Source organism: Somniosus microcephalus, chromosome 33, assembly GCF_052327205.1.
Source record: "Somniosus microcephalus isolate GS21.2 chromosome 33, FLI_Smic_1.0, whole genome shotgun sequence".
NCBI classification, from domain to species: Eukaryota; Metazoa; Chordata; class Chondrichthyes; order Squaliformes; family Somniosidae; genus Somniosus; species Somniosus microcephalus.
The window spans coordinates 37,639,821-37,657,634 of NC_141019.1; the positions used below are offsets into that span (position 1 = coordinate 37,639,821).

Here is a 17,814-nt window from a genome sequence, read left to right on the forward strand (position 1 = left end):
GGGAATCCAGGGTTTAAATCCCAGGGATTCTGGGCAAGGACAAATCCCAGGGATTGTTAAAAAAAAAAAAAAAAAAATCCCTAGTATTCAGGGTCAAAATTCCCAGGATTTAGGATCAAAATCCCTGCAATTTAGCATCAAAATCCCCGGTAACTAGGAGTGAAAATTCCCCCCAGAATCCTGGGGGTGTAACGATCCCTAGGGATCCAGGGATTGGGGGGAAAAAAAACCTCCCCGGAATCTGGGGTCAAAATCCCCAGTAATCGGGGTCTTAAAAAAAAAAATTCCCAGGGATTCGGGTAAAGATCCCCAGAAACCCAGGTGTAAAATCCCCTGAGATCTCAGGTCAAAATCCCCAACAATCCAGAGTGGGGGTGGGTTTAAAAGTTCCTGGGGGAATCCAGGGCGAGACCAGATCCCAAGACTTGTAACTAAACAAAATCCCCCTGGATCTGGGCGCGTCGCGTAAGATCCCGGGAGCTGGATCGGGATTGAGGGGGGGAACCGGGGATTAAAAATTCTCCGGAATAGATCCAGGATTGGGTATTTAAAAATCCCGGGGATTTGGACGTTTACAAGTCCCACAGATGTGGTGTTTTTAAAATCCCGGGAAGCGGGTGTTTTAATATCCAGGGGCTCGCTCGCTTAAAAATCCTGGGGATTGAGTGTTTAAGATCCTAGGATTTGAGTGTTTAAAAAGCCGGAGACCTGAGAGTTCAAAAATCCCGGGGATCGGGTGTTTAAAAATCCCGGGGATCAGGTGTTTAAAAATCCCAGGATCGGGTGTTTAAAAATCCTGGGAATCGGGTGTTTAAAAATGCCAGGGTGTTTAAAAACTGGCCGTAAACGCCGTCATTGGGACCCGGGGATTTATTTAAAGATAAATCACCCGGGTGTTTTCCTTGCCCCCCCCCCCCCCCCCCCAACCCATCTTCGGGGATTGTCTCCGGATTTCAGTCCGGAGAGATTGTAACTAGTCCTGAAATCAGGAATAGAACCGGGGACAGACAGAAGTTGATCGATTTAAACTGGGAGGAAGTTGTGTGTGTTTTGAGTGAAGTGTGGGGTAGATGGCTGGAGGCGGGGGGGGGGGGGGGGGTCTGTGCTTTGTTTATGTTTGTGGGGCCGGGGCGGAGGGGGGTGGATATTTATTATTTTGCCCCCCCTTGCCTGCTGCTAAAATTACTCTTATTGTCTGTCGAACTTAGCATTGTGTCTCTGATTCCTGCCCGTCTCTCCCTGTTTATTTCCTGAGTTCCTGATTTCAATCCCCAAAATTGAAACCAGGATTTCTGGAGTGTTTCGATCCTCTCTCCCACCCGCTCCCTTGTCCTGTTGGTGTCTGCGTCTCCAAACCTCCCTTCCGACCCGTGTCAGCCGTCACTTGGTGGGTAGGGCACTCTCTCTCTCGTCTCTGAGTCTGAGGGTCGTGGATTTGAGCCCCCACTCCACAGATGTGAGCCCCATAATCCAGGCCGACACTCCCTGGAGGGGCAGTACTGAGGGAGCGCTGCACTGTCGGAGCGGCAGTACTGAGGGAGCGCCGCACTGTCGGAGGGGCAGTACTGAGGGAGCACCGCACTGTCGGGGGGGCGGTACTGAGGGAGCGCCGCACTGTCGGAGGGACAGTACTGAGGGAGCGCCGCACTGTCGGAGGGGCAGTACTGAGGGAGCGCCGCACTGTCGGAGGGGCAGTACTGAGGGAGCGCCGCACTGTCGGAGGGGCAGTACTGAGGGAGCACCGCACTGTCGGAGGGGCAGTACTGAGGGAGCGCCGCACTGTCGGAGATGCCGTCTTTCGGATGAGACGTTAAACCGAGGCCCCGTCTGCCCTCTCAGGTGGACGTAAAAGATGCCATGGCTACCATTTCGATGAAGAGCAGGGGGGGAGTTCTCCCCAGTGTCCTGGGGCCAATATTTATCCCTCAACCAACATCACTAAAACAGATGATCCGGTCATTTATCTCATTGCTGTTTGTGGGAGCTTGCTGTGCGCAAATCAGCTACCGCGTTTCCTACATTACAACAGTGACCACACTTCAAAAAAAAGTACTTCATTGGCTGTAAAGCGCTTTGGGACGTCCTGAGGTGGCGACAGGCGCTGGAGAAAGGCAAGTCTTGCTTTATTGACCTGCTGGTACAGTTGGCAGGGGGTTGGAGTGTGAAGCATTTAATACAGAGTGACCCTTCTCCCAGCTCTCGTTTGTTGGACGGGGGTTTATCCAGGCACGGGGGAATGGGGAATGGGGTTTAGACAGGTCGTCCTCCCAATACCTGGATGGGGAGTGGTGGTTGAAGGCCGATACTATGTGGGGATGTCTCTCTGTCTGTCTCACCGAGTGGGGTCTGTGCGTACGGTTTAAATCCCACTGTGCTGTTCCGAGGTCACTCTCGGGCGATTAAGTGATGTTCCTGTTTTTATGCTCGATGGGCTTGCGGTTTGTGCCTTTATTGAAGTCGAGGCTGTTTTATTTTATCCTGTTTCCCTTGTCTTGCGGAAGCTGGTGCGAGCGAAGGTCAGATTGTAACTGGGGGGGAGGGAGGGTTGCTGATTGTGTATGAGTGTGCCTGGAGCGGCGTCACTCGGAGTTCGGTTTCCTTCTGTATTCGAGAGGGGGAAACGGTTTTTGGGTCCCGTGAATCGATCGGCCAGCCAGTCACGGAGTGCCGATCGCGGGCGCTGCGGACCCTGACCTCTGCGTCTGGGGACGCAATAACGGCGCCGTCGCAGTGTCGGAAAAGCGGCAGCTAATTTGCGCACAGCAAGCTCCCGCACACAGCGACCAGATCAGGGTCATAGAAACATAGAAGATAGGAGCAGGAGTCGGCCATTTGGCCCCTCGAGCCTGCTCCGCCATTCAATGCGATCATGGCTGATCATCCAAATTCAGTACCCTGTCCCTGCCTTCTCCCCATATCCCTTGATCCCTTTAGTGTTAAGAAATATATCTAACTCCTTCTTGAATATATTTAATGAATTGGCCTCAACTGTCTTGTGTAGTAGAAAATTCCACAGGTTCACCACTCTCTGGGTGAAGAAATTCCTCCTCATCTCAGTCCTAAATGGCTTACCCCTTATCCTTAGACTGTGACCCCTGGTTCTGGACTCCCCCGCCATCGGGAACATCCTTCCTGCATCTAGTCTGTCCAGTCCTGTTAGAATTTTATAAGTTTCAATGAGATCCCCTCTCATTCTTCTAAACTCCAGCGAGTACAAGCCCAATCGACCCAATCTCTCCTCATACGTCATCCCTGCCATCAGGTATCAGCCTGGTGAATCTTCGCTGCACTCCCTCCATGGCAAGAACATCCTTCCTCAGATAAGGCGACCAAAACTGCACACAATACTCGAGATGTGGTCTCACCAAGGCCCTGTACAACTGCAGCAAGACATCCTTGTTCCTGTACTCAAACCCTCTCGCTACGAAGGCCAACATACCATTTACCTTCTTAACCGCCTGCTGCACCTGCATGCTTACCTTCAGCGACTGGTGCACAAGGACACCCAGGTCTCGTTGCACTTCCCCTTCTCCCAATCTATTGCCGTTCAGATAATAATCTGCCTTCCTGTTTTTGACACCAAAGTGGATAACCTCGCATTTATCCACGTTATATTGCATCTGCCATGCTTCTGCCCAATCACCCAACCTGTCCAAATCATACTGGAGTTTCTCGGCATCCTCCTCACAGCACACACGCCCACCCAGCTTTGTGTCGTCTGCAAACTTGGAGATATTACATCTAGCTCCCTCGTCCAGATCATATATAAATATACATATATATATGGCGCGCTCGATCCGTCCCTTTAAAAAAAAATTCGTATATGGGATGTGGGCGTCGCTGGCAGGGCCAGCATTTATTGCCCATCCCTAGTCGCCCCTTGAGAAGGTGGTGGTGAGCCGCCTTCTTGAACCGCTGCAGTCCGTGTGGTGAAGGTGCTCCCACAGTGCTGTTAGGGAGGGAGTTCCAGGATTTTGACCCAGCGACGATGAAGGATCGGCCGATTATATTTCTAAGTCAGGATGGTGTGTGTGACTTGGAGGAGAACTTGGAGGTGGTGGTGTTCCCATGCGCCTGCTGCCCTTGTCCTTCTAGGTGGAAGAGGTCGCGGGTTTGGGAGGTGCTGCCGAAGAAGCCTTGGCGAGTTGCTGCAGTGCATCTTGTAGATGGTACACACTGCAGCCACGGTGCGCCGGTGGTGGAGGGAGTGAATGTTTAAGGTGGTGGATGGGGTGCCAATCAAACGGGCTGCTTTGTCCTGGATGGTGTTGAGCTTCTTGAATGTTGTTGGAGTTGCACTCATCCAGGCAAGTGGAGAGTATTCCATCACACTCCTGACTTGTGCCTTGTAGACGGTGGAAAGGCTTTGGGGAGTCAGGAGGTGAGACACTCGCCGCAGAATACCCAGCCTCTGACCTGCTCTTGTTGCCACAGTATTTATGTGGCTGGTCCAGTTAAGTTTCTGGTCAATGGTGACCCCCCAGGATGTTGATGGTGGGAGATTTGGTGATGGTAATGCCGTTGAATGCCAACGGGCGGTGGTTAGACTCTCGCTTGTTGGAGATAGTCATTGCCTGGCACTTGTGTGGCGCGAATGTTACCTGCCACTTACCAGCCCAAGCCTGAACGTCGTCCAGGTCTTGTTGCGTGCGGGCACGGACTGCTTCATTATTATTGCCTGCACGTGCATGCTCCTTCCACTGATGGGAGGGCGGTGGGATGGAGCCTGGTCCCCTTCCTGCTGTCTGTGTGTGTGTGTATGTGGGGGGGGGGGGGGGGTCGCGCAGTAGGACATCCCGTTCCTCCCGTGTGTCGGGAAGAGCCAGAAGCGGAATGGTCCTGTGAGAGCGGAGTCTGAGAGCAGGATTACAGCCTTGTTACGAGCTCGATCACTCTGATATGGGTGTGACACAGGTGTGTGAGTGAGTCAACCAACCTGCATTGACTAAACATTACGTCCAGGTGTTGAGTCACCTGTAGGTGTTTCTCAACCGCTGACGCGTTCTCTCTCTGTCTGACATCCCTTGTTCCCTACAAACCGCAGATTCTCATCCCGTCATCAAATCCTCCAGCCCCTACACCCCTCCCTATCTCTGTAACCTCCTCCAGCCCCTACACCCCTCCCTATCTCTGTAACCTCCTCCAGCCCCCTACAACCCTCCCTATCTCTGTAACCTCCTCCAGCCCCTACACCCCTCCCTATCTCTGTAACCTCCTCCAGCCCCTACAACCCTCCCTATCTCTGTAACCTCCTCCAGCCCCTACAACCCTCCCTATCTCTGTAACCTCCTCCAGCCCCTACAACCCTCCCTATCTCTGTAACCTCCTCCAGCCCCGACAACCCTCCCTATCTCTGTAACCTCCTCCAGCCCCCTACACCCCTCCCTATCTCTGTAACCTCCTCCAGCCCTACAACCCTCCCTATCTCTGTAACCTCCTCCAGCCCCGACAACCCTCCCTATCTCTGTAACCTCCTCCAGCCCCTACAACCCTCCCTATCTCTGTAACCTCCTCCAGCCCCTACAACCCTCCCTATCTCTGTAACCTCCTCCAGTCCCTACAACCCTCCCTATCTCTGTAACCTCCTCCAGCCCCCTACAACCCTTCCTATCTCTGTAACCTCCTCCAGCCCCCTACAACCCTCCCTATCTCTGTAACCTCCTCCAGCCCCTACAACCCTCCCTATCTCTGTAACCTCCTCCAGCCCCCTACACCCCTCCCTATCTCTGTAACCTCCTCCAGCCCCTACAACCCTCCCTATCTCTGTAACCTCCTCCAGCCCCCTACAACCCTTCCTATCTCTGTAACCTCCTCCAGCCCCCTACAACCCTCCCTATCTCTGTAACCTCCTCCAGCCCCTACAACCCTCCCTATCTCTGTAACCTCTTCCAGCCCCTACACCCCTCCCTATCTCTGTAACCTCCTCCAGCCCCTACAACCCTCTCTCTGTAACCTCCTCCAGCCCCCTACAACCCTTCCTATCTCTGTAACCTCCTCCAGCCCCTACAACCCTCCCTATCTCTGTAACCTCCTCCAGCCCCTACAACCCTCCCTATCTCTGTAACCTCCTCCAGCCCCTACAACCCTCCCTATCTCTGTAACCTCCTCCAGCCCCTACAACCCTCCCTATCTCTGTAACCTCTTCCAGCCCCTACAACCCTCCCTATCTCTGTAACCTCCTCCAGCCCCCTACAACCCTTCCTATCTCTGTAACCTCCACCAGCCCCTATAACCCGCCGAGATCTCTGCGCTCCTCCAATTCCGGCCTCTCGCGCATCCCCCCGATTTTAATTGCTCCACCATTAGCGGCCGTGCCTTCAGCTGCCTGGGCCCCGAGGGCTAAGGGAAGCGATTATCCGGCATGCAAGCTGTATAGTGCCATGTCTCCGCGGAAGTAGTTTTAAGATCAGGATTAGGGCATTAGGTCCCAGAAACACCTGCCCCATATTCACAGACCAACCCCACCTTCTCCCCGTATCCCTCAATCCCACCTTCTCCCCATATCCCAAAACCCAACCTAACCACCTTCTCCCCATCCCTCAACCCCACCTACCCACCTTCTCCCCATATCCCCCAACCCCACCGACCCACCTTCTCCCCATATCCCCCAACCCCACCTTCTCCCCATATCCCCCAACACCACCTACCCACCTTCTCCCCATATCCCCAACCCCACCTACCCACCTTCTCCCCATATCCCCAACCCCACCCACCCACCTTCTCCCCATATCCCCCAACCCCACCTTCTCCCCATATCCCCCAACCTCACCTACCCACCTTCTCCCCATATCCCCCAACCCCACCTACCCACCTTCTCCCCATATCCCCAACCCCACCCACCCACCTTCTCCCCATATCCCCCAACCCCACCTACCCACCTTCTCCCCATATCCCCCAACCCCACCTTCTCCCCATATCCCCCAACCCCTCCCACCCACCTTCTCCCCATATCCCCCAACCCCACCTTCTGTGTGGGGCTCTGTACCACACCGGGAGTGAGATCGACCAACACAGGCCGGGATGGAGTGTGGGCTATAGATTGTGCACGGGGAAGGTTTGTGTTACAGTGTAACCCTATCACGGCGAGTTATTAATCCTCTTTCTCTGCCCCATTGTGTGGCGTAGGGGAGGTACTGAGTGTTGCTGTAATCACACAGCAGCGGTCCCTGGGTCTGCAGATTGTGTGCTGAAGGCTTGTAGCTGATTCCGTGATTGACGATAAACTCGAAAGACCAGTTTGTGTGGTGATAGAACTAGTCGAGACCAAACTCTGCGTCTCTGCCTGACCTGTATCGATTTCTCTGCCCGCTCACTTCCTCCCCTGCTCCTCTCGGGGGCACCGTCTCCTCACTGAGGTTTCGGGACCCCCGAGTATTTCGCCCCGATTGGCCCCCATGATGGCGTGTGAGCCAAGGCGTCCAGCATCAACGGGATATTCGACCATGAAGGGCATCAAGAGTCCGGACCGGTCCTGTCCTCGCTTGGTGTTCACGCACTCGCTCTCGCACGCACTCGCTCACGCAAGCCTACACACTCTTACACGCACACGCTCACACTCACTTTCACACACACTCGCCCTTGCGCCCTCTCTCGCGCGCGCGCTCACTCACACTCTCTCACTCACACTCCACACACACATACACACACACACACACACACACACACACACACACACACACACACACACACACACACGCTCACAGGTTATGGGGTGATCTGATCATAAGAACATAAGAAATAGGAGCAGGAGTAGGCCAATCGGCCCCTCGAGCCTGCTCCACCATTCAATAAGATCATGGCTGATCTGATCCTAACCTCAAATCTACTGTCACTCTGCATCCACCCGAACCCATGTGATCTCCCGGGAGAGGCGAAAAACCAGATAAAAAAACCCAATGGCCAATTTGGGAGAAAAAAATCTGGGAAATTCCTCTCCGACCCATCTAGGCGATCGAAACTCGTCCAGGAGATCACTGTCCCTATATTTTCTACAGAACTTACCTTCTGTAAAAGGTGATCTCCACCCCAGCCAGAAACAGGAATAGAACAACCTCCTGAAATCTAACACATAATTCGAACACAAGAAGTAGGAGCAGAACCAGGCTACACGGCCCCTGGGCCCGCTCCGTTACCCACAGGGCCATGACCATTCCGAACCTAGACTCATGTCCGATTTCCTGCCCGCTCCCCGTAACCCCTAATTCCCTTTACTTCTAAGAAACTATCTATTTCTGTTTTAAATTTATTTGATGATGTAGCTTCCATAGCTTTCTGGGGCAGCAAATTCCACAGACCTACCACCCTCTGAGTGAAGAAGTTTCTCCTCATCTCAGTTTTGAAAGAGCAGCCCCTTATTCTAAGACTATGCCCCCTAGTTCTAGTTTCACCCATCATTGGGAACATCCTCACCACATCCACCTGATCAAGCCCCTTCACAATCTTATGTTTCAATAAGATCGCCTCTCATTCTTCTGAACTCCAATGAGTAGAGTCCCAATCTACTCCACCTCTCCTCATATGTCCACCCCCTCATCCCCGGGATTAACCGAGTGAACCTTCTTTGTACTGACTCGAGAGCAAGTATGTCCTTTCTTAAGTATGGACACCAAAACTGTATGCAGTATTCCAGGTGCGGTCTCACCAATACCTTGTACAACTGAAGCAATACCTCCCTATTTTTATATTCTATCCCCCTAGCAATGAAAGCCAACATTCCATTGGCCTTCTTAATCACTTGCTGCACCTGTATACTAACCTTTTTGAGTTTGGTGCACCAGGACCCCCAGATCCCTTTGTACTTCAGTACTTTCCAGTTTCTTGCCATTACGTTTTCAAGATATTAAGGGGAACTGATTGGGTGGATAGAGAGAAACTGTTTCCGCTGGTCGGGGAGTCTAGGACTAGGGGAGCATAGTCTAAAAATTAGAGCCAGACCTTTCAGGAGTGAAGTTCGGAAACACTTCGACACACAAAGGGTTGGTAGAAGTTTGGAACTCTCTTCCGCAAACCACCATTGATGCTGGGGGGGGTCAATTGTTAATTTTAAATCGGAGATGGGCTGATGTAGACTGTGGAAGGGATCCTGGGCCCCTCCCGGGTCAGTGACGCACTGTGCAGTCCATCCGCCCCGTGAGGCCGTACCCCCACCCGATCTGTTTACAGCCCCCCTTTCCCCATCTCTTACAGGCTGGGGGAGGGAGCCCGCGCTGTGTGTGGATGGGGCTCGGTACCACAGCGGGTGAGAGATTGGCTCGCTCAGCACTAGGCCGAAGACGGAGCCTGGGACTTTCCTGGTGTGTGTGTGTGTGTCGGTACCACAGCGGGTGAGATTGGCTCGCTCAGCACTAGGCCGAGGACGAAGCCTGGGACTTTCCTGGTGTGTGTCTCGGTACCACAGCGGGTGAGATTGGCTCGCTCAGTACTAGGCCGAGGATGGAGCCTGGGACTTTCCTGGTGTGTGTCTCGGTACCACAGCGGGTGAGATTGGCTCGCTCAGCACTAGGCCGAGGACGGAGCCTGGGACTTTCCTGCTGTGTGTGTCTGTCTGTCTGTGTGTGGGTGTCTGCGATTGTACAGGAAACACAGAAACCTAGTATGCAGGTACAGCAAGCAATAAGGAAGGCAAATGGCATGTTGGCCTTTATTGCAAGGGGGTTGGAGTATAAGAGTGAGGAAGTCTTGCTCCAATTGTACAGGGCCTTGGTGAGACCACACCGGGAGTACTGTGCACAGTTCTGGTCTCCTTATCTAAGGAAGGATATACTTTATATAATATAAATACAGAAACTGCTGGAGATACTCAGCAGGTCAGGCAGCATCTGTGAAGAGAGAAACAGAGTTAACGTTTCAGGTCGATGACCTTTCGTCAGAACTGGAAAGAAACAGGAAATGGAACAGATTATTAAGCAAGTGTAGGGGCTGGGAAAGGACAAAAGGGAAGGTCTGTGATAGGATAGAAGGCAGGAGAGATTAAGAGACATGAAGAGATATTCAAGGCAAGAGGAGATGGTAATGGGACAGGTTCAGAAACAAAGGGTGGCTCGAGATGGAGTGTGAATTGCGCTGGCAGAGTGAAAGACAGCTGCCATGTGGGGGAGAAGAAAAAAGTGTGGATAAAAAAAATATATAAATATAATAGGGGCCGAGGTTATGATCTGAAATTGCTGAACTCGATGTTGGGTCCAGAAGGCTGTAAAGTGCCTAATCAGAAGATGAGGTGCTGTTCCTCGAGCTTACACTGAGCTTCATTGGAACAGTGTCAGAGGCCACAGACGGTGAGGTCAGAGCGGGAGTGAAGCGGTGAATTAAAGTGACAGGCGACCGGAAGCTCGGGGTCCCCCTTACGGACTGAACGGAGGTGTTCCGCAAAGCGGTCGCCCAATCTGCGTTTGGTCTCCCCCAATGTAGAGGAGACCGCATCGTGAGCCACGAATACAGTAATACTAGATTGCAAGAAGTACAAGTAAATCGCTGTTTCGCCTGGAAGGGGTGTTTGGGGCCCTGGACAGTGGGAAGGGAGGAGGTAAAAGGGCAGTTGTTGCATCTTAGATATATTTCTTAAGGCTAAAGGGATCAAGGGATATGGGGAGAAAGCAGGGACAGGGTACTGAATTTGGATGATCAGCCATGATCTCATTGAATGGCGGAGCAGGCTCGAGGGGCCGAATGGCCGACTCCTGCTCCTATCTTCTATGTTTCTATCTACTGCGCTTGCACGGGAAGGTGCCGGGCGAAGGGGAAGGGGTGTTGGGGGTGATTGAGGAGTGGACCAGGGTGTCGCGGAGGGAGCGGTTCCTTGGGAATGCTGAAAAGGGAGGTGAGGAGAAGATGCGTTTGGGGGGCGGGATCACGCTGGAGGTGGCGGAGGATGATCCGTTGAATGTGGAGGCTGGTGGGGTGAAAGGTGAGGACAAGGAGAACCCGATCGTGGTTCCGGGAGGGAGGGGCAGGGGTGAGGGCAGAAGTGCGGGAGATAGAACGGACACGGTCGAGGGCCGTGTCAACCACAGTAGAGGGGAATCCTCGGTTGAGGAAAAAGGAAGACATGTCGGAAGCACTGGTATGGAAGGTGGCATCGTCAGAACCGATGCGGCGGAGACGGAGAAACTGGGAGAATGGAATAGAGTCCTTACAGGAGGCGGGGTGGGAGGAAGTGTAGTCCAGGTAGCTGTGGGAGTCAGTGGGCTTGTAGTGAATGTTTGTCAATAGCCTATCCCCAGAGACGGAGACGGAGAAGTCGAGGAAGGGAAGGGAAGAGTCAGAGATGGACCATGTGAAGGTGAGGGAAGGGTGGAAATTGGAAGCAAAGTGAATGAAATTGTCTAGTTCAGGGCGAGAGCAGGAAACGGCACCGATACAGTCATCAATGTACCGGAAAAAGAGGTGAGGGAGGGGACCTGAGTAGGACTGGAACAAAGAATGTTCCACATATCCCACGAAAAGGCGGGCATAGCTAGGGCCCAAATAACAACAGAAAATGCTGGAAAAACTCAGCAGGTCAGGCAACATCCGTGGAGAGAAATTTACTTGTACTTCTCGCAATCTAGTATACTGTATTCGCTGCTCACGATGCGGTCTCCTCTACATTGGGGAGACCAAACGCAGATTGGGTGACCGCTTTGCGGAACACCTCCGTTCAGTCCGTAAGGGTGACCCCGAGCTTCCGGTCGCCTGTCATTTCAATTCACCGCTCCATTCCCACTCGGACCTCACCGTCCTTGGCCTCTTGTACTGTTCCACGGAAGCTCAACGTAAACTCGAGGAACAGCACCTCATCTTCCGATTAGGCACTCTGCAGCCTTCCGGTCTCAATATCGAGTTCAACAATTTCAGATCATAACCTCGGCCCCTATTTCATTCTTACTTATATTTTTCCACTCCTTTCCTCCCCCCCCCCCCCCTTTCCTTTTGTTTCTCTCTCACACCTGGCAGCTATCTTTTGCCCTGCCATTACACTTTACACCTAATCCCAGCCTATTACCATCTCGTCTAGCTTCTAATCTCTTGTACTTCTTTTGGTTCTTTTATTCTTTTGTCCGATCGCAGCCCTGCCTTCGATCTAGTTCCTTTTCTCTCCAGTTTTGAAGAAGGGTCAAACCCGAAACGTCAACTCAAATTTCTCTCCACGGATGTTGCCTGACCTGAGTTTTTCCAGCATTTTCTGTTGTTTCGGATTTCCAACATCTGCAGTATTTTGCTATCATAGCTAGGGCCCATGCAGATTCCCATAGCAACACCTTTGATTTGGAGGAAGTATCACAGAAACCCCACAGTGCAGATAGAGGCCATTTCGGCCCATCGAGCCTGCACCGACACACATCCCACCCGATCCCCGTAACCCCTACACCAACACATATCCCACCCTATCCCCGTAACCCCACGTATTTAATCCCCCTAACACTAAGGGTCAATTTATCATAGCCAATCATCCTAACCCGCACATCTTTGGACTGTGGGAGGAAACCGGAGCACCCGGAGGAAACCCACGCAAACACGGGGAGAATGTGCAAACTCCACACAGACAGTCGCCCGAGGCCGGATTCGAACCCGGGTCCCTGGCGCTGTGAGGCAACAGTGCTGACCACTATGTCACCGTGCTGTAACTTGTGAGTGAAGTAACTTGCCTTGGAGGCGGTGCAACGAAGGTTCACTCGATTGATTCCTGTGATGAGAGGGCTGTCCTATGATGAGAGATTGAGTAGAATGGGCCGATACTCTCTGGAGTTTAGAAGAATGAGAGGTGATCTCATTGAAACATGAGATTCTGAGGGGGATTGACAGGGTAGATGCTGAGAGGCTGTTTCCCCCCTGGCTGGGGAGTCTAGAACCAGGGGTCACAGTCTCAGGATAAGGGGTCGGCCATTTAGGACCGAGATGAGGAGGAATTTCTTCACTCCGAGGGTGGTGAATCTTTGGAATTCTCTGCCCCAGAGGGCTGTGGAGGCTCAGTCGTTGAGTATATTCAAGGCTGAGATCGATAGATTTTTGGACTCTAGGGGAATCGAGGGATATGGGGATCGGTCGGGAAAGTGGAGTTGAGGTCGATGATCAGCAATGATCTTATTAAATGGCGGAGAAGGCTCAAGGGGCTGTATGGTGGAGCAGGCTCGAGGGGCCGTATGGCCTACTCCTGCTCCTATTTTTTTATGTTGTGTGTGTGTGCGCGCCTGTCTGCGATTGTGCACGTGTGTGGTTGAGTTCGCCCAACCCCCCGGGCTAAAAGCTTGACCCCCGACCCCACGCCCGCCCAGCGCACCTCTCTGGGCTGTCGCGATCTCTGCGCGTGTGACGGTTCGCCCTTTGAAGTTCAGCGCCGTGAAGAATGATTCATTCTCCAGCTTTGCATGATTCAGGGACGGGTGCAATTGGCAAACGCCCCGTCTCGAGCCGTAGGGAAATGAGTGAGGTCGGAACAATCATGTGTGTGACTGAGGTCAGGCCAGTCCATTCCCCTCCCTCCCTTGTCGAATCACAGGAGTATTACAAATCAAAAAAAGTTGACCCTGAGCCACATAAGCAGCTATTAGGGCAGGTGACCAAAAGCTTGGTCGAAGAGGGAGGTTTTAAGGAGCTTCTCAAAGGAGGCGAGAGAGAGAGGCGGAGGGGTTTAGGGAGGGAATTCCAGAGCTTAGGGCCCAGGCGGCTGAAGGCATGGCCGCCAGTGGTGGAGCGATTAAAATCAGGGGGGATGCTCAAGAGGGCAGAATTGGAGGAGCGCAGAGATCTCGGAGGGGTTGTAGGGGGCTGGAGGAGGTTACAGAGATAGGGAGGGTTGTAGGGGGCTGGAGGAGGTTACAGAAATAGGGAGGGTTGTAGGGGGCTGGAGGAGGTTACAGATAGGTACAGACTTAGTGAACATAACCTGGCGATCGAAAAAGGTAGACACAGGCAGACCCGGCTACCAAGAGAGGACAGGATATGCTCTCACTGCAGTCAGGGAGTGGTGGAGACAGAGATGCACTTCCTCACAGCTTGTAGAAAATATCAGGGCATAAGGGAGAATTTCTACCCAAAATTCACAAAAATATGCCCGGAATTCAGAAATTTGAATGACGACCAAAAACTCCCATACCTACTAGGGGGAAGAGAGAAATTGTGTAACACTAGCGGCACACTATGTTACAGCTTGTCATAAACAGAGGGACAACCACTAAATATAAGAAAAGAGTATATATAAAGTATATGAAAGTATATTTATACACTCAGGGATATATCTGTTTATACACTGTATGGATAGATCTGTATTTTTGTGAACAAACATGAATGTTTTTCGATGCTTTGGCAACATAAGATGTAACTTGTCATCATGCCAATAAAGCGATTTGAATTGAATTGATAGGGCGGTTTGTAGGGGGCTGGAGGAGGTTAGAGATAGGGAGGGTTGTAGGGGGCTGGAGGAGGTTACAGAGATAGGGAGGGTTGTAGGGGGCTGGAGGATGTTACAGAGATAGGGAGGGTTGTAGGGGGCTGGAGGAGGTTACAGAGATAGGGAGGGTTGTAGGGGCTGGAGGAGGTTACAGAGATAGGGAGGGTTGTAGGGGCTGGAGGAGGTTACAGAGATAGGGAGGGTTGTAGGGGGCTGGAGGAGGTTACAGAGATAGGGAGGGTTGTAGGGGCTGGAGGAGGTTACAGAGATAGGGAGGGTTGTAGGGGCTGGAGGAGGTTACAGAGATAGGGAGGGTTGTAGGGGGCTGGAGGAGGTTACAGAGATAGGGAGGGGGACGAGGAGGCCATGGAGGGATTTGAACAGGAGGATGAAAGTTTTAAAATCGAGGCGTTGCCGGGAGGCAGTGCAGGTCAGCGAGCACAGGGCGGGGTGATGGGCGAACGGGACTTGGTGCGAGTTAGGACACGGGTGCTGCAGAGTTTTGGATGACCTCAACTTTAGGTAGGGAGGAATAGTCAAGTCTAGAGGTAACAAAGGGCACGGAACGTGTGTGTCTGGGAGCATGTGCGTGTGAGAGAGAGTACGGCCTCCTCCTGTTCCTAATGTAACAGGCTCGAGGGGGCTGAATGGCCTCCTCCTGTTCCTAATGTAACAGGCTCGAGGGAACTGAATGGCCTCCTCCTGTTCCTAATGTAACAGGCTCGAGGGGGCTGAATGGCCTCCTCCTGTTCCTAATGTAACAGGCTCGAGGGGGGCTGAATGGCCTCCTCCTGTTCCTAATGTAACAGGCTCGAGGGAACTGAATGGCCTCCTCCTGTTCCTAATGTAACAGGCTCGAGGGGGCTGAATGGCCTCCTCCTGTTCCTAATGTAACAGGATCGAGGGGACTGAATGGCCTCCTCCTGTTCCTAATGTAACAGGCTCGAGGGGCTGAATGGCCTCCTCCTGTTCCTAATGTAACAGGCTCAAGGGGCTGAATGGCCTCCTCCTGTTCCGAATGTAACAGGCTCGAGGGGGGCTGAATGGCCTCCTCCTGTTCCTAATGTAACAGGCTCGAGGGGGGCTGAATGGCCTCCTCCTGTTCCTAATGTAACAGGCTCGAGGGGCTGAATGGCCTCCTCCTGTTCCTAATGTAACAGGCTCAAGGAGCTGTATGGCCTCCTCCTGTTCCTAATGTAACAGGCTCGAGGGGGGCTGCATGGCCTCCTCCTGTTCCTAATGTAACAGGCTCGAGGGGGCTGAATGGCCTCCTCCTGTTCCTAATGTAACAGGCTCAAGGGGGGCTGAAGGGCCTCCTCCTGTTACTAATGTAACAGGCTCGAGGGGGCTGAATGGCCCCCTCCTGTTCCTAATGTAACAGGCTCGAGGGGGGCTGAACGGCCTCCTCCTGTTCCTAATGTAACAGGCTCGAGGGGGCTGAATGGCCTCTTTCTCTTCCTGATCCTGTGGAAGGGCCCAGGTTCCATCGCTCACGCTGTGCTGGTGTACGTCATGTTTGTGTATCCTGTCGATCCAGGAAGCAGATTGGGGTGGAGCTGTTTGAAGAGACTCTGTTAAATATATCCTGTTGACGTCATTCCCTGATTGTAACTCTGCTTTCTCTCTGTCTTGCTCTCTCTCTCTGACCCTGTCCCCCGTCTCTCGCGCTCTGTCCCCCGTCTCTCGCGCTCTGTCCCCCGTCTCTCGCGCTCTGTCCCCCGTCTCTCGCGCTCTGTCCCCCGTCTCTCGCGCTCTGTCCCCCGTCTCTCGCGCTCTGTCCCCCGTCTCTCGCGCTCTGTCCCCCGTCTCTCGCGCTCTGTCCCCCGTCTCTCGCGCTCTGTCCCCCGTCTCTCGCGCTCTGTCCCCCGTCTCTCGCGCTCTGTCCCCCGTCTCTCGCGCTCTGTCCCCCGTCTCTCGCGCTCTGTCCCCCGTCTCTCGCGCTCTGTCCCCCGTCTCTCGCGCTCTGTCCCCCGTCTCTCGCGCTCTGTCCCCCGTCTCTCGCGCTCTGTCCCCCGTCTCTCGCGCTCTGTCCCCCGTCTCTCGCGCTCTGTCCCCCGTCTCTCGCGCTCTGTCCCCCGTCTCTCGCGCTCTGTCCCCCGTCTCTCGCGCTCTGTCCCCCGTCTCTCGCGCTCTGTCCCCCGTCTCTCGCGCTCTGTCCCCCGTCTCTCGCGCTCTGTCCCCCGTCTCTCGCGCTCTGTCCCCCGTCTCTCGCGCTCTGTCCCCCGTCTCTCGCGCTCTGTCCCCCGTCTCTCGCGCTCTGTCCCCCGTCTCTCGCGCTCTGTCCCCCGTCTCTCGCGCTCTGTCCCCCGTCTCTCGCGCTCTGTCCCCCGTCTCTCGCGCTCTGTCCCCCGTCTCTCGCGCTCTGTCCCCCGTCTCTCGCGCTCTGTCCCCCGTCTCTCGCGCTCTGTCCCCCGTCTCTCGCGCTCTGTCCCCCGTCTCTCGCGCTCTGTCCCCCGTCTCTCGCGCTCTGTCCCCCGTCTCTCGCGCTCTGTCCCCCGTCTCTCGCGCTCTGTCCCCCGTCTCTCGCGCTCTGTCCCCCGTCTCTCGCGCTCTGTCCCCCGTCTCTCGCGCTCTGTCCCCCGTCTCTCGCGCTCTGTCCCCCGTCTCTCGCGCTCTGTCCCCCGTCTCTCGCGCTCTGTCCCCCGTCTCTCGCGCTCTGTCCCCCGTCTCTCGCGCTCTGTCCCCCGTCTCTCGCGCTCTGTCCCCCGTCTCTCGCGCTCTGTCCCCCGTCTCTCGCGCTCTGTCCCCCGTCTCTCGCGCTCTGTCCCCCGTCTCTCGCGCTCTGTCCCCCGTCTCTCGCGCTCTGTCCCCCGTCTCTCGCGCTCTGTCCCCCGTCTCTCGCGCTCTGTCCCCCGTCTCTCGCGCTCTGTCCCCCGTCTCTCGCGCTCTGTCCCCCGTCTCTCGCGCTCTGTCCCCCGTCTCTCGCGCTCTGTCCCCCGTCTCTCGCGCTCTGTCCCCCGTCTCTCGCGCTCTGTCCCCCGTCTCTCGCGCTCTGTCCCCCGTCTCTCGCGCTCTGTCCCCCGTCTCTCGCGCTCTGTCCCCCGTCTCTCGCGCTCTGTCCCCCGTCTCTCGCGCTCTGTCCCCCGTCTCTCGCGCTCTGTCCCCCGTCTCTCGCGCTCTGTCCCCCGTCTCTCGCGCTCTGTCCCCCGTCTCTCGCGCTCTGTCCCCCGTCTCTCGCGCTCTGTCCCCCGTCTCTCGCGCTCTGTCCCCCGTCTCTCGCGCTCTGTCCCCCGTCTCTCGCGCTCTGTCCCCCGTCTCTCGCGCTCTGTCCCCCGTCTCTCGCGCTCTGTCCCCCGTCTCTCGCGCTCTGTCCCCCGTCTCTCGCGCTCTGTCCCCCGTCTCTCGCGCTCTGTCCCCCGTCTCTCGCGCTCTGTCCCCCGTCTCTCGCGCTCTGTCCCCCGTCTCTCGCGCTCTGTCCCCCGTCTCTCGCGCTCTGTCCCCCGTCTCTC

At 54.6% G+C, this 17,814-nt stretch overlaps 1 protein-coding gene across 1 annotated transcript in view; it reads left to right on the forward strand.

The window, feature by feature from the left end:
- The window catches only part of LOC147097185 (disco-interacting protein 2 homolog B-like), a 159,564-nt gene that overhangs the window by 79,419 nt on the left and 62,331 nt on the right, over positions 1 to 17,814 (forward strand). The gene's annotated exons all lie outside the window — the stretch shown is intronic.